The following is a 13,115-nucleotide window of genomic DNA, read 5'->3' on the forward strand; positions in this document are numbered from 1 at the left end:
TCAGCCAGTGCGGATGTGCATTTGCTATGCTGCTACGTTAAAGGTCACTTCCTGTTGCCAGGAGGTGGCGCTATGACTGTGGGTGAATGTTGGCATGTAGATTTGTTCAGGGCGGGACTCTTGTCAAACCTGTTAAATTTCGTGCAGATCTGGGCATTTACAGCCAAGTTACTACAACTTCCTGTTTCATGGCGAATCATGGACGCCACGGACACACCCATCGACGAAAACGCGCAGATAGCACAACTTTACATCGTCAATGCCTTTAGAAGGTACAGCAGAAATTTGAAGTTGATCCGACTAAATCCCTAGGAGGAGTTTGATAAAGTACGGAGTGTGTAAATCTTCCAAAATCGGTCGCCAAATTCAAAATGGCGGACTTCCTGTCGAGTTTAGGGTATGGGTTCTTGAGGCTTATTTCTGCGTCTGGTCATGGTAGATGCACCATAGAAATTTCGTACATGTCGGTCAAACAAGCTGCGGGGGCTGCTTCATTAAAGGTCACTTCCTGTTGCCAGCAGATGGCGCTATGACTGTGAGTGAATATCGGCATGTAGATTTGTTCAGGGCGGGACTCTTGTCAAATGTGTAAAATTTCGTGCAGATCTGAGCATTTACAGCCAAGTTACTGCAACTTCCTGTTTTATGGCGAATCTTCGACGCCACGGACACGCCCATCGACGAAAACGCGCAGATAGCACAACTTTACATCATCAATGCCTTTAGAAGGCACAGCAGAAATTTGAAGTCGATCTGACTAAATCCCTAGGAGGAGTTCGTTAAAGTACGTAGTGTGTAAATCGTCCAAAAATGGCCGCCAAATTCAAAATGGCGGACCTCCTGTCGAGTTTAGGGTAAGGGTTCTTGAGGCTTTTTTGTGCGTCTTGATATGATACACGTCCCCACCAAATTTCGTGCATGTAGGTTGAACGTGGACGAGGGGCTAATTTTTTCCAATTTTCTAGGTGGCGCTAGCGAGCCATTTTGCCCCGCCCATCCGCGAAACCCACAATACGAAATTTTTCACCAGTCCTGACATGCGTGCCAAATTTGGTGAGTTTTTGAGCATGTTGCGGCCCTGAAAATGGCACTTACTTTGCAGAAAAAAGAAAAAAAAATTAAAGCTGCAAGCAGCGATGGGCGGGCCCTCGCACCTGTAGCGCGTTGGGGTGTGAGGCGGCCGCGTTGCATATTGTGCGGCTCAGCCGGTGTGGCTGTGAATTTGGTTCGCTGCTTCGTTAAAGGTCACTTTCTGTTGCCAGCAGGTGGCGCTATGACTTAGGGTGAATGCGGGCATGTAGATTTGTTCAGGGCGGGACTTTTGTCAAATGTGTCAAATTTCATTCAGATCTGGGCATTTACAGCCAAGTTACTACAACTTCCTGTTTCATGGCGAATCATCGACGCCACGGTCACACCCATCGACGAAAACGCGCAGATAGCACAACTTTACATCGTCAATGCCTTTAGAAGGCACAGCAGAAATTTGAAGTCGATCCGACTAAATCCCTAGGAGGAGTTCGTTAAAGTACGGAGTGTGTAAATCATCCCAAAATGGGCGCCAAATTCAAAATGGCGGACTTCCTGTCGAGTTTAGGGTATGGGTTCTTGAGGCTTTTTTGTACGTCTGGTCATGGTAGATGTACCACAGAAATTTCGTACATGTCGGTCAAACAAGTGGCGGGGGCTGCTTCGTTAAAGGTCACTTCCTGTTGCCAGCAGGTGGCGCTATGACTGTGGGTGAATGTCGGCATTTAGATTTGTTCAGGGCAGGACTCTTGTCAAATGTGTAAAATTTCCTGCAAATCTGGGCATTTATAGCCAACTTACTACAACTTCCTGTTTCATGGCGAAACATCGACGCCACGGACACGCCCATCGACGAAAACGCGCAGATAGCACAACTTTACATCGTCAATGCCTTTAGAAGGCACAGCAGAAATTTGAAGTGGATCCGACTAAATCCCTAGGAGGAGTTAGTTAAAGTACGTAATGAGTAAATCATCCAAAAATGGCGGTAAAATTATAAATGGCCGACTTCCTGTTTAGTTTAGGACATTGCTCCAAGAGGCTTTTCTGTGCGTCTGGACATGTTAGATGTACCACAGAAATTTTGTGCCTGTCGGTCAAACATGCGGCGGGGGCTGCTTCGTTAAAGTTCACTTCCTGTTGCCAGCAGGTGGTGCTATGACTGTGGTTGAAAGTCGGCATGTAGATTTGTTCAGGGCGGGACTCTTGTCAAATGTGTAAAATTTCGTGCAGATCTGGGCATTTACAGCCAAGTTACTACAACTTCCTGTTTCATGGCGAATCATCGACGCCACGGACACGCCCATCGACGAAAACGCGCAGAGAGCACAACTTTACATCGTCAATGCCTTTAGAAGGTACAGCAGAAATTTGAAGTCGATCCGACTAAATCCCTAGGAGGAGTTCGTTAAAGTACGGAGTGTGTAAATCATCCCAATTTGGTCGCCAAATTCAAAATGGCGGACTTCCTGTCGAGTTTAGGGTAAGGGTTCTTGAGGCATTTTTGTGCGTCTTGATATGATACATGTCCCCACCAAATTTCGTGCATGTAGGTTGAACGTGGACGAGGGGCTAATTTTTTCCAATTTTCTAGGTGGCGCTAGCGTGCCATTTTGACACGCCCATCCGCGAAACCCACAAAATACGAAATTTTTCACCAGTCCTGACATGCATGCCAAATTTGGTGAGTTTTTGAGCATGTTGCGGCCCCGAAAATGGCGCTTACTTTGCAGAAAAAGGAAAAAAGAAAAATTAAAGCTGCAAGCAGCGATGGGCGGGCCCTCGCACCTGTAGCGCGTCGGGGTGTGAGGCGGCCGCGTTGCATATTCTGGAGCTCAGCCGGTGCGGCTGTGAATTTGCTACGCTTCATTAAAGGTCACTTCCTGTTGCCAGCAGGTGGCGCTATAACTGTTGGTGAATGTCGGCATGTAGATTTGTTCGGGGCGGGACTCTTGTCAAATGTGTTAAATTTCATTCAGATCTGGGCATTTACATCCAAGTTAATACAACTTCCTGTTTCATAGCGAATCATCAACGCCACGGACACGCCCATCGACGAAAATGCGTAAATAGCACAATTTTACATCATTAATGCCTTTAGAAGGCACTGCAGAAATTATAAGTCGATCCGACTAAATCCCTAGGAGGAGTTAGTTAAAGTACGTAATGAGTAAATCATCCAAAAATGGCGGTAAAATTAGAAATGGCCGATTTCCTGTTGAGTTTAGGGCATCGCTCCAAGAGACTTTTCTGTGCGTCTGGATATGTTATTTGTACCACAAAAATTTCGTACATGTCGGTCAAACATGCGGCGGGGGCTGCTTCGTTAAAGGTCACTTCCTGTTGCCACTAGGTGGCGCTATGACTGTGGGTGAATGTCGGCATGTAGATTTGTTCAGGACGGGACTCTTGTCAAATATGTAAAATTTCGTGCAGATCTGGGCATTTACAGCCAAGTTACAACAACTTCCTGTTTCATGGCGAATCATCGACGCCACGGACACGCCCATGGACGAAAACGCACAGATAGCACAACTTTACATCGTCAATGCCTTTAGAAGGCACAGCAGAAATGTGATGTCGATCCGACTAAATCCCTAGGAGGAGTTTGTTAAAGTACGGAGTCTGTAAATCGTCCAAAAATGGCCGCCAAATTCAAAATGGCGGACCTCCTGTCGAATTTAGGGTATGGGTTCTTGAGGCTTTTTTGTGCGTCTTGATATGATACACGTCCCCACCAAATTTCGTGCATGTAGGTTGAACGTGGACGAGGGGCTAATTTTTTCCAATTTTCTAGGTGGCGCTAGCGTGCCATTTTGCCCCGCCCATCCGCGAAACCCACAAAATACGAAATTTTTCACCAGTCCTGACATGCGTGCCAAATTTGGTGAGTTTTTGAGCATGTTGCGGCCCCGAAAATGGCACTTACTTTGCAGAAAAAAAAATAAAATAAAAAAAAATAAAAAAAAAATTAAAGCTGCAAGCAGCGATGGGCGGGCCCTCGCACCTGTAGCACGTCGGGGTCTGAGGCGGCCGCGTTTCATTTTCTGCAGCTCAGCCAGTGCGGCTGTGCATTTGCCACACTGCTTCGTTAAAGGTCACTTCCTGTTGCCAGCAGGTGGCGCTATGACTGTGGGTGAATGTCGGCATGTAGATTTGATCAGGGCGGGACTCTTGTCAAATGTGTTAAATTTCGTGCAGATCTGGGCATTTACAGCCAAGTTACTACAACTTCCTGTTTCATGGCGAATCATCGACGCCACGGACACGCCCATCGACGAAAACGCGCAGATAGCACAACTTTTCATCGTCAATGCCTTTAGAAGGCACAGCAGAAATTTGAAGTTGATCCGACTAAATCCCTAGGAGGAGTTCGTTAAAGTACGGAGTGTGTAAATCGTCCCAAATCGGTCGCCGAATTCAAAATGGCGGACTTCCTGTCGAGTTTAGGGTATAGGTTCTTGAGGCTTTTTTGTGCGTCTGGTCATGGTAGATGTACCACAGAAATTTCGTACATGTCGGTCAAACAAGCGGCGGGGGCTGCTTCGTTAAAGGTCACTTCCTGTTGCCAGCAGGTGGCGCTATGACTGTGGGTGAATGTCGGCATGTAGATTTGTTCAGGGCGTGACTCTTGTCAAATGTGTAAAATTTCGTGCAGATCTGGGCATTTACAGCCAAGTTACTACAACTTCCTGTTTCATGGCGAATCTTCGACGCCACGGACACGCCCATCGACGAAAACGCGCAGATAGCACAACTTTACATCGTCAATGCCTTTAGAAGGCACAGCAGAAATTTGAAGTCGATCCGACTAAATCCCTAGGAGGAGTTCGTTAAAGTACGGAGTCTGTAAATCATCCAAAAATGGCCGCCAAATTCAAAATGGCGGACCTCCTGTCGAGTTTAGGGTATGGGTTCTTGAGGCTTTTTTGTGCGTCTTGATATGATACACGTCCCCACCAAATTTCGTGCATGTAGGTTGAACGTGGACGAGGGGCTAATTTTTTCCAATTTTCTAGGTGGCGCTAGCGTGCCATTTTGCCCCGCCCATCCGCGAAACCCACAAAATACGAAATTTTTCACCAGTCCTGACATGCGTGCCAAATTTGGTGAGTTTTTGAGCATGTTGCGGCCCCGAAAATGGCACTTACTTTGCAGAAAAAAAAAATAAAATAAAAAAAAAAAAATTAAAGCTGCAAGCAGCGATGGGCGGGCCCTCGCACTTGTAGCACGTCGGGGTCTGAGGCGGCCGTGTTGCATTTTCTGCAGCTCAGCCAGTGCGGATGTGCATTTGCTATGCTGCTACGTTAAAGGTCACTTCCTGTTGCCAGGAGGTGGCGCTATGACTGTGGGTGAATGTTGGCATGTAGATTTGTTCAGGGCGGGACTCTTGTCAAACCTGTTAAATTTCGTGCAGATCTGGGCATTTACAGCCAAGTTACTACAACTTCCTGTTTCATGGCGAATCATGGACGCCACGGACACACCCATCGACGAAAACGCGCAGATAGCACAACTTTACATCGTCAATGCCTTTAGAAGGTACAGCAGAAATTTGAAGTTGATCCGACTAAATCCCTAGGAGGAGTTTGATAAAGTACGGAGTGTGTAAATCTTCCAAAATCGGTCGCCAAATTCAAAATGGCGGACTTCCTGTCGAGTTTAGGGTATGGGTTCTTGAGGCTTATTTCTGCGTCTGGTCATGGTAGATGCACCATAGAAATTTCGTACATGTCGGTCAAACAAGCTGCGGGGGCTGCTTCATTAAAGGTCACTTCCTGTTGCCAGCAGATGGCGCTATGACTGTGAGTGAATATCGGCATGTAGATTTGTTCAGGGCGGGACTCTTGTCAAATGTGTAAAATTTCGTGCAGATCTGAGCATTTACAGCCAAGTTACTGCAACTTCCTGTTTTATGGCGAATCTTCGACGCCACGGACACGCCCATCGACGAAAACGCGCAGATAGCACAACTTTACATCATCAATGCCTTTAGAAGGCACAGCAGAAATTTGAAGTCGATCTGACTAAATCCCTAGGAGGAGTTCGTTAAAGTACGTAGTGTGTAAATCGTCCAAAAATGGCCGCCAAATTCAAAATGGCGGACCTCCTGTCGAGTTTAGGGTAAGGGTTCTTGAGGCTTTTTTGTGCGTCTTGATATGATACACGTCCCCACCAAATTTCGTGCATGTAGGTTGAACGTGGACGAGGGGCTAATTTTTTCCAATTTTCTAGGTGGCGCTAGCGAGCCATTTTGCCCCGCCCATCCGCGAAACCCACAATACGAAATTTTTCACCAGTCCTGACATGCGTGCCAAATTTGGTGAGTTTTTGAGCATGTTGCGGCCCTGAAAATGGCACTTACTTTGCAGAAAAAAGAAAAAAAAATTAAAGCTGCAAGCAGCGATGGGCGGGCCCTCGCACCTGTAGCGCGTTGGGGTGTGAGGCGGCCGCGTTGCATATTCTGCGGCTCAGCCGGTGTGGCTGTGAATTTGGTTCGCTGCTTCGTTAAAGGTCACTTTCTGTTGCCAGCAGGTGGCGCTATGACTTAGGGTGAATGCGGGCATGTAGATTTGTTCAGGGCGGGACTTTTGTCAAATGTGTCAAATTTCATTCAGATCTGGGCATTTACAGCCAAGTTACTACAACTTCCTGTTTCATGGCGAATCATCGACGCCACGGTCACACCCATCGACGAAAACGCGCAGATAGCACAACTTTACATCGTCAATGCCTTTAGAAGGCACAGCAGAAATTTGAAGTCGATCCGACTAAATCCCTAGGAGGAGTTCGTTAAAGTACGGAGTGTGTAAATCATCCCAAAATGGGCGCCAAATTCAAAATGGCGGACTTCCTGTCGAGTTTAGGGTATGGGTTCTTGAGGCTTTTTTGTACGTCTGGTCATGGTAGATGTACCACAGAAATTTCGTACATGTCGGTCAAACAAGTGGCGGGGGCTGCTTCGTTAAAGGTCACTTCCTGTTGCCAGCAGGTGGCGCTATGACTGTGGGTGAATGTCGGCATTTAGATTTGTTCAGGGCAGGACTCTTGTCAAATGTGTAAAATTTCCTGCAAATCTGGGCATTTATAGCCAACTTACTACAACTTCCTGTTTCATGGCGAAACATCGACGCCACGGACACGCCCATCGACGAAAACGCGCAGATAGCACAACTTTACATCGTCAATGCCTTTAGAAGGCACAGCAGAAATTTGAAGTGGATCCGACTAAATCCCTAGGAGGAGTTAGTTAAAGTACGTAATGAGTAAATCATCCAAAAATGGCGGTAAAATTATAAATGGCCGACTTCCTGTTTAGTTTAGGACATTGCTCCAAGAGGCTTTTCTGTGCGTCTGGACATGGTAGATGTACCACAGAAATTTTGTGCCTGTCGGTCAAACATGCGGCGGGGGCTGCTTCGTTAAAGTTCACTTCCTGTTGCCAGCAGGTGGTGCTATGACTGTGGTTGAAAGTCGGCATGTAGATTTGTTCAGGGCGGGACTCTTGTCAAATGTGTAAAATTTCGTGCAGATCTGGGCATTTACAGCCAAGTTACTACAACTTCCTGTTTCATGGCGAATCATCGACGCCACGGACACGCCCATCGACGAAAACGCGCAGAGAGCACAACTTTACATCGTCAATGCCTTTAGAAGGTACAGCAGAAATTTGAAGTCGATCCGACTAAATCCCTAGGAGGAGTTCGTTAAAGTACGGAGTGTGTAAATCATCCCAATTTGGTCGCCAAATTCAAAATGGCGGACTTCCTGTCGAGTTTAGGGTAAGGGTTCTTGAGGCATTTTTGTGCGTCTTGATATGATACATGTCCCCACCAAATTTCGTGCATGTAGGTTGAACGTGGACGAGGGGCTAATTTTTTCCAATTTTCTAGGTGGCGCTAGCGTGCCATTTTGACACGCCCATCCGCGAAACCCACAAAATACGAAATTTTTCACCAGTCCTGACATGCATGCCAAATTTGGTGAGTTTTTGAGCATGTTGCGGCCCCGAAAATGGCGCTTACTTTGCAGAAAAAGGAAAAAAGAAAAATTAAAGCTGCAAGCAGCGATGGGCGGGCCCTCGCACCTGTAGCGCGTCGGGGTGTGAGGCGGCCGCGTTGCATATTCTGGAGCTCAGCCGGTGCGGCTGTGAATTTGCTACGCTTCATTAAAGGTCACTTCCTGTTGCCAGCAGGTGGCGCTATAACTGTTGGTGAATGTCGGCATGTAGATTTGTTCGGGGCGGGACTCTTGTCAAATGTGTTAAATTTCATTCAGATCTGGGCATTTACATCCAAGTTAATACAACTTCCTGTTTCATAGCGAATCATCAACGCCACGGACACGCCCATCGACGAAAATGCGTAAATAGCACAATTTTACATCATTAATGCCTTTAGAAGGCACTGCAGAAATTATAAGTCGATCCGACTAAATCCCTAGGAGGAGTTAGTTAAAGTACGTAATGAGTAAATCATCCAAAAATGGCGGTAAAATTAGAAATGGCCGATTTCCTGTTGAGTTTAGGGCATCGCTCCAAGAGACTTTTCTGTGCGTCTGGATATGTTATTTGTACCACAAAAATTTCGTACATGTCGGTCAAACATGCGGCGGGGGCTGCTTCGTTAAAGGTCACTTCCTGTTGCCACTAGGTGGCGCTATGACTGTGGGTGAATGTCGGCATGTAGATTTGTTCAGGACGGGACTCTTGTCAAATATGTAAAATTTCGTGCAGATCTGGGCATTTACAGCCAAGTTACAACAACTTCCTGTTTCATGGCGAATCATCGACGCCACGGACACGCCCATGGACGAAAACGCACAGATAGCACAACTTTACATCGTCAATGCCTTTAGAAGGCACAGCAGAAATGTGATGTCGATCCGACTAAATCCCTAGGAGGAGTTTGTTAAAGTACGGAGTCTGTAAATCGTCCAAAAATGGCCGCCAAATTCAAAATGGCGGACCTCCTGTCGAATTTAGGGTATGGGTTCTTGAGGCTTTTTTGTGCGTCTTGATATGATACACGTCCCCACCAAATTTCGTGCATGTAGGTTGAACGTGGACGAGGGGCTAATTTTTTCCAATTTTCTAGGTGGCGCTAGCGTGCCATTTTGCCCCGCCCATCCGCGAAACCCACAAAATACGAAATTTTTCACCAGTCCTGACATGCGTGCCAAATTTGGTGAGTTTTTGAGCATGTTGCGGCCCCGAAAATGGCACTTACTTTGCAGAAAAAAAAATAAAATAAAAAAAAAAAAAAAAATTAAAGCTGCAAGCAGCGATGGGCGGGCCCTCGCACCTGTAGCACGTCGGGGTCTGAGGCGGCCGCGTTTCATTTTCTGCAGCTCAGCCAGTGCGGCTGTGCATTTGCCACACTGCTTCGTTAAAGGCCACTTCCTGTTGCCAGCAGGTGGCGCTATGACTGTGGGTGAATGTCGGCATGTAGATTTGATCAGGGCGGGACTCTTGTCAAATGTGTTAAATTTCGTGCAGATCTGGGCATTTACAGCCAAGTTACTACAACTTCCTGTTTCATGGCGAATCATCGACGCCACGGACACGCCCATCGACGAAAACGCGCAGATAGCACAACTTTTCATCGTCAATGCCTTTAGAAGGCACAGCAGAAATTTGAAGGCGATCCGACTAAAGCCCTAGGAGGAGTTAGTTAAAGTACGTAATGAGTAAATCATCCAAAAATGGCGGTAAAATTAGAAATGGCTGACTTCCTGTCGAGTTTAGGGTATGGGTTCTTGAGGCTTTTTTGTACGTATGGTCATGGTAGATGTACCACAGAAATTTCGTACATGTCGGTCAAACAAGCGGCGGGGGCTGCTTCGTTAAATGTCACTTCCTGTTGCCAGCAGGTGGCGCTATGACTGTGTGTGAATGTCGGCATGTAGATTTGTTCAGGGCGGGACTCTTGTAAAATGTGTCAAATTTCGTGCAGATCTGGGCATTTACAGCCAAGTTACTACAACTTCCTGTTTCATGGCGAATCATCGACGCCACGGACACGCCCATCGACGAAAACGCGCAGATAGCACAACTTTACATCGTCAATGCCTTTAGAAGGTACAGCAGAAATTTGAAGTTGATCCGACTAAATCCCTAGGAGGAGTTCGTTAAAGTACGGAGTGTGTAAATCGTCCCAAATCGGTCGCCGAATTCAAAATGGCGGACTTCCTGTCGAGTTTAGGTTATGGGTTCTTGAGGCTTTTTTGTGCGTCTGGTCATGGTAGATGTACCACAGAAATTTCGTACATGTCGGTCAAACAAGCGGCGGGGGCTGCTTCGTTAAAGGTCACTTCCTGTTGCCAGCAGGTGGCGCTATGACTGTGGGTGAATGTCGGCATGTAGATTTTTTCAGGGCGTGACTCTTGTCAAATGTGTAAAATTTCGTGCAGATCTGGGCATTTACAGCCAAGTTACTACAACTTCCTGTTTCATGGCGAATCTTCGACGCCACGGACACGCCCATCGACGAAAACGCGCAGATAGCACAACTTTACATCGTCAATGCCTTTAGAAGGCACAGCAGAAATTTTAAGTCGATCCGACTAAATCCCTAGGAGGAGTTCGTTAAAGTACGGAGTCTGTAAATCGTCCAAAAATGGGCGCCAAATTCAAAATGGCGGACCTCCTGTCGAGTTTAGGGTACGGGTTCTTGAGGCTTTTTTGTGCGTCTTGATATGATACACGTCCCCACCAAATTTCGTGCATGTAGGTTGAACGTGGACGAGGGGCTAATTTTTTCCAATTTTCTAGGTGGCGCTAGCGTGCCATTTTGCCCCGCCCATCTGTGAAACCCACAAAATACGAAATTTTTCACCAGTCCTGACATGCGTGCCAAATTTGGTGAGTTTTTGAGCATGTTGCGGCCCCGAAAATGGCACTTACTTTGCAGAAAAAAAAAAAAAAAAAATAATAATCCTAACAGTTTCAATAGGGTCCTCGCACTGTTAGTGCTCGGGCCCTAATAATCCTAACAGTTTCAATAGGGTCCTCGCACTGTTAGTGCTCGGGCCCTAATAATAATCCTAACAGTTTCAATAGGGTCCTCGCACTGTTAGTGCTCGGGCCCTAATAATACTACGTGATCCTCTGTATGTGTGTGTTATATATTGTATAAAAAAAAAACACACACACACACACATACACAAAATAGTTTAAGAGTGGTCATTTTTCCTTACTAAGCCTAGGTCTGAAAGGCGTTGTGAATAACTTTTAAGAGAAAACTCCTAGCTAAAATATTTTAGTGCGATTTTAGGAGTAGGCCTACTCCTAGTGGTATAAAATTCTTTGAATACGGCCCCTGATCTACTGCCTGTCTCTCATCTGCCTGACACACCCCTGTTCGCTGTTGACTGAACCCTGCCTGTTTGATAAAACGACTATATCTCTTTGAAAAAAAGCGAGATGGTTCTCACTGCAGAACATGAAATCCACGGGGAGGAGTCGGATCCAGATCCAACTCCTTCCACCTTAAATACACCTAAACCTACCCAACTCCGCCCCCTGATCCCTAAACCCACCCCTAATCGCTCTTGGTCCGACCCATCCCCGTTGATCTCATGCACTGCATTGAGGTGCTAATGGAAAAAGCGGCAAATGGATTCCAACTGTAAAGGACGGTATGTATATATACTGTATATATACTGTATATATATATATATATATATATATATATATATATATATGAAATTGAGTCATCTTAAATAAAGGCTATAGGTAAATAAGGCAAATTTCTGCAAAGCATTTTTGAGTTCTAAACTTCTGTAGTAGAAATTACTTTTGATATAATTCTTATTAATATTAATTGATTAAAAGTCTATTTAAAATTGAATTTTGACAATTTAGTTGAATAAGGGAATAATCTGTGTCAGACAAAGCATAAACCCAAGATATTCATTTGAAAAGTAAAAATATTCTTTGACTTAGCCTATATAAATATGAATATTTACATATTTATTTGCCCATATTAAAATTGAAGATATGTCATAATAGCAACACTATGAATGTAAATGTAACATTTTCACTTAACTAATTGCAATTATTAAATGTAAAAAATAACACTAGCATTCTACCTGGGGCATTCTGTGCCAATCCCATCTCAACCCAAGGGTCTAATTTAATCTTTTTACTTAAAAATAAAAAAATAAAAAATTTACTCATCATTGATGTGTCCAAAAATCCCTCATTAACCAATAGCTATTAAAAAGCTTTGATATTCAACATAATAGATTAAATAACATACATAGTAAATTAAATAACTTACAAATATAATATTGCCGATAATTCGTGCTGTTACATGCACATGACTGATGACTTAGAAATTTGAGTACAGTGCAATGCTGCTAATAAAACGAAACAAAGGTCTTCATGTGCTCCATGCCTTTTGATGGTGACCATGAGCAGGGAAATTTACTCTTGCAGTCCAGTTAACCTTATATGCAAGACATTTATTTTACAAATAAATATGTATTTAGATATGAAGACAATGTTAGGAAAACAAAAGGACAATTATTTTCAAATTAATATTACAACTTACCCACTAATAAAAATATAAAATATGCAAATATCTTGCAGTTTTTTTTAAGTATAAAGAATGCATCACACATCATTAGGTAGATTTAATGCCAGCATAATATGCTACAAACGGCTATACATTCATTGTACATAAAATATTATGCCATGTAATTTATCCTTTAATCAGACGTTCAGAAGGGGGGTCATTGGATATTCTTCGCTTTGCCCTAAACTGGTTGAATTTTGTACCATGCTTTGATTAAATATTAGAATATAATATAGCCTACATTAAAATTAAATGTTAACATGTCACATCTGGAAAGGTCAGTGTTCATTCGTTTTTCGATTTAATATCGAAAGTAGTCTGGATTTTTAGGCTTGATTTTATGATTAAGGTTCAGGGGTATAAAATGGATAAACGCTTTGAATATTCGATTTCCACATGTGGGTGGGCATGAAACGCCCCCTTATCCGCTGATTGTTTAACCAAAGTTCAACCCGTGCCGCTTTCAGTTCTTCCGCAGTTCCGTGCAACAGAATAAGTCATCCATTG

At 44.6% G+C, this 13,115-nt stretch overlaps 1 protein-coding gene across 1 annotated transcript in view; it reads right to left on the minus strand.

Annotated features, from left to right (window-relative positions):
• The window catches only part of LOC148997678 (uncharacterized), a 46,343-nt gene that overhangs the window by 32,575 nt on the left and 653 nt on the right, over positions 1–13,115 (minus strand). The window lies entirely within an intron of this gene.

This window comes from Pimephales promelas, chromosome 2, assembly GCF_988280905.1.
Source record: "Pimephales promelas chromosome 2, fPimPro1.hap1.1, whole genome shotgun sequence".
NCBI lineage: Eukaryota > Metazoa > Chordata > Actinopteri > Cypriniformes > Leuciscidae > Pimephales > Pimephales promelas.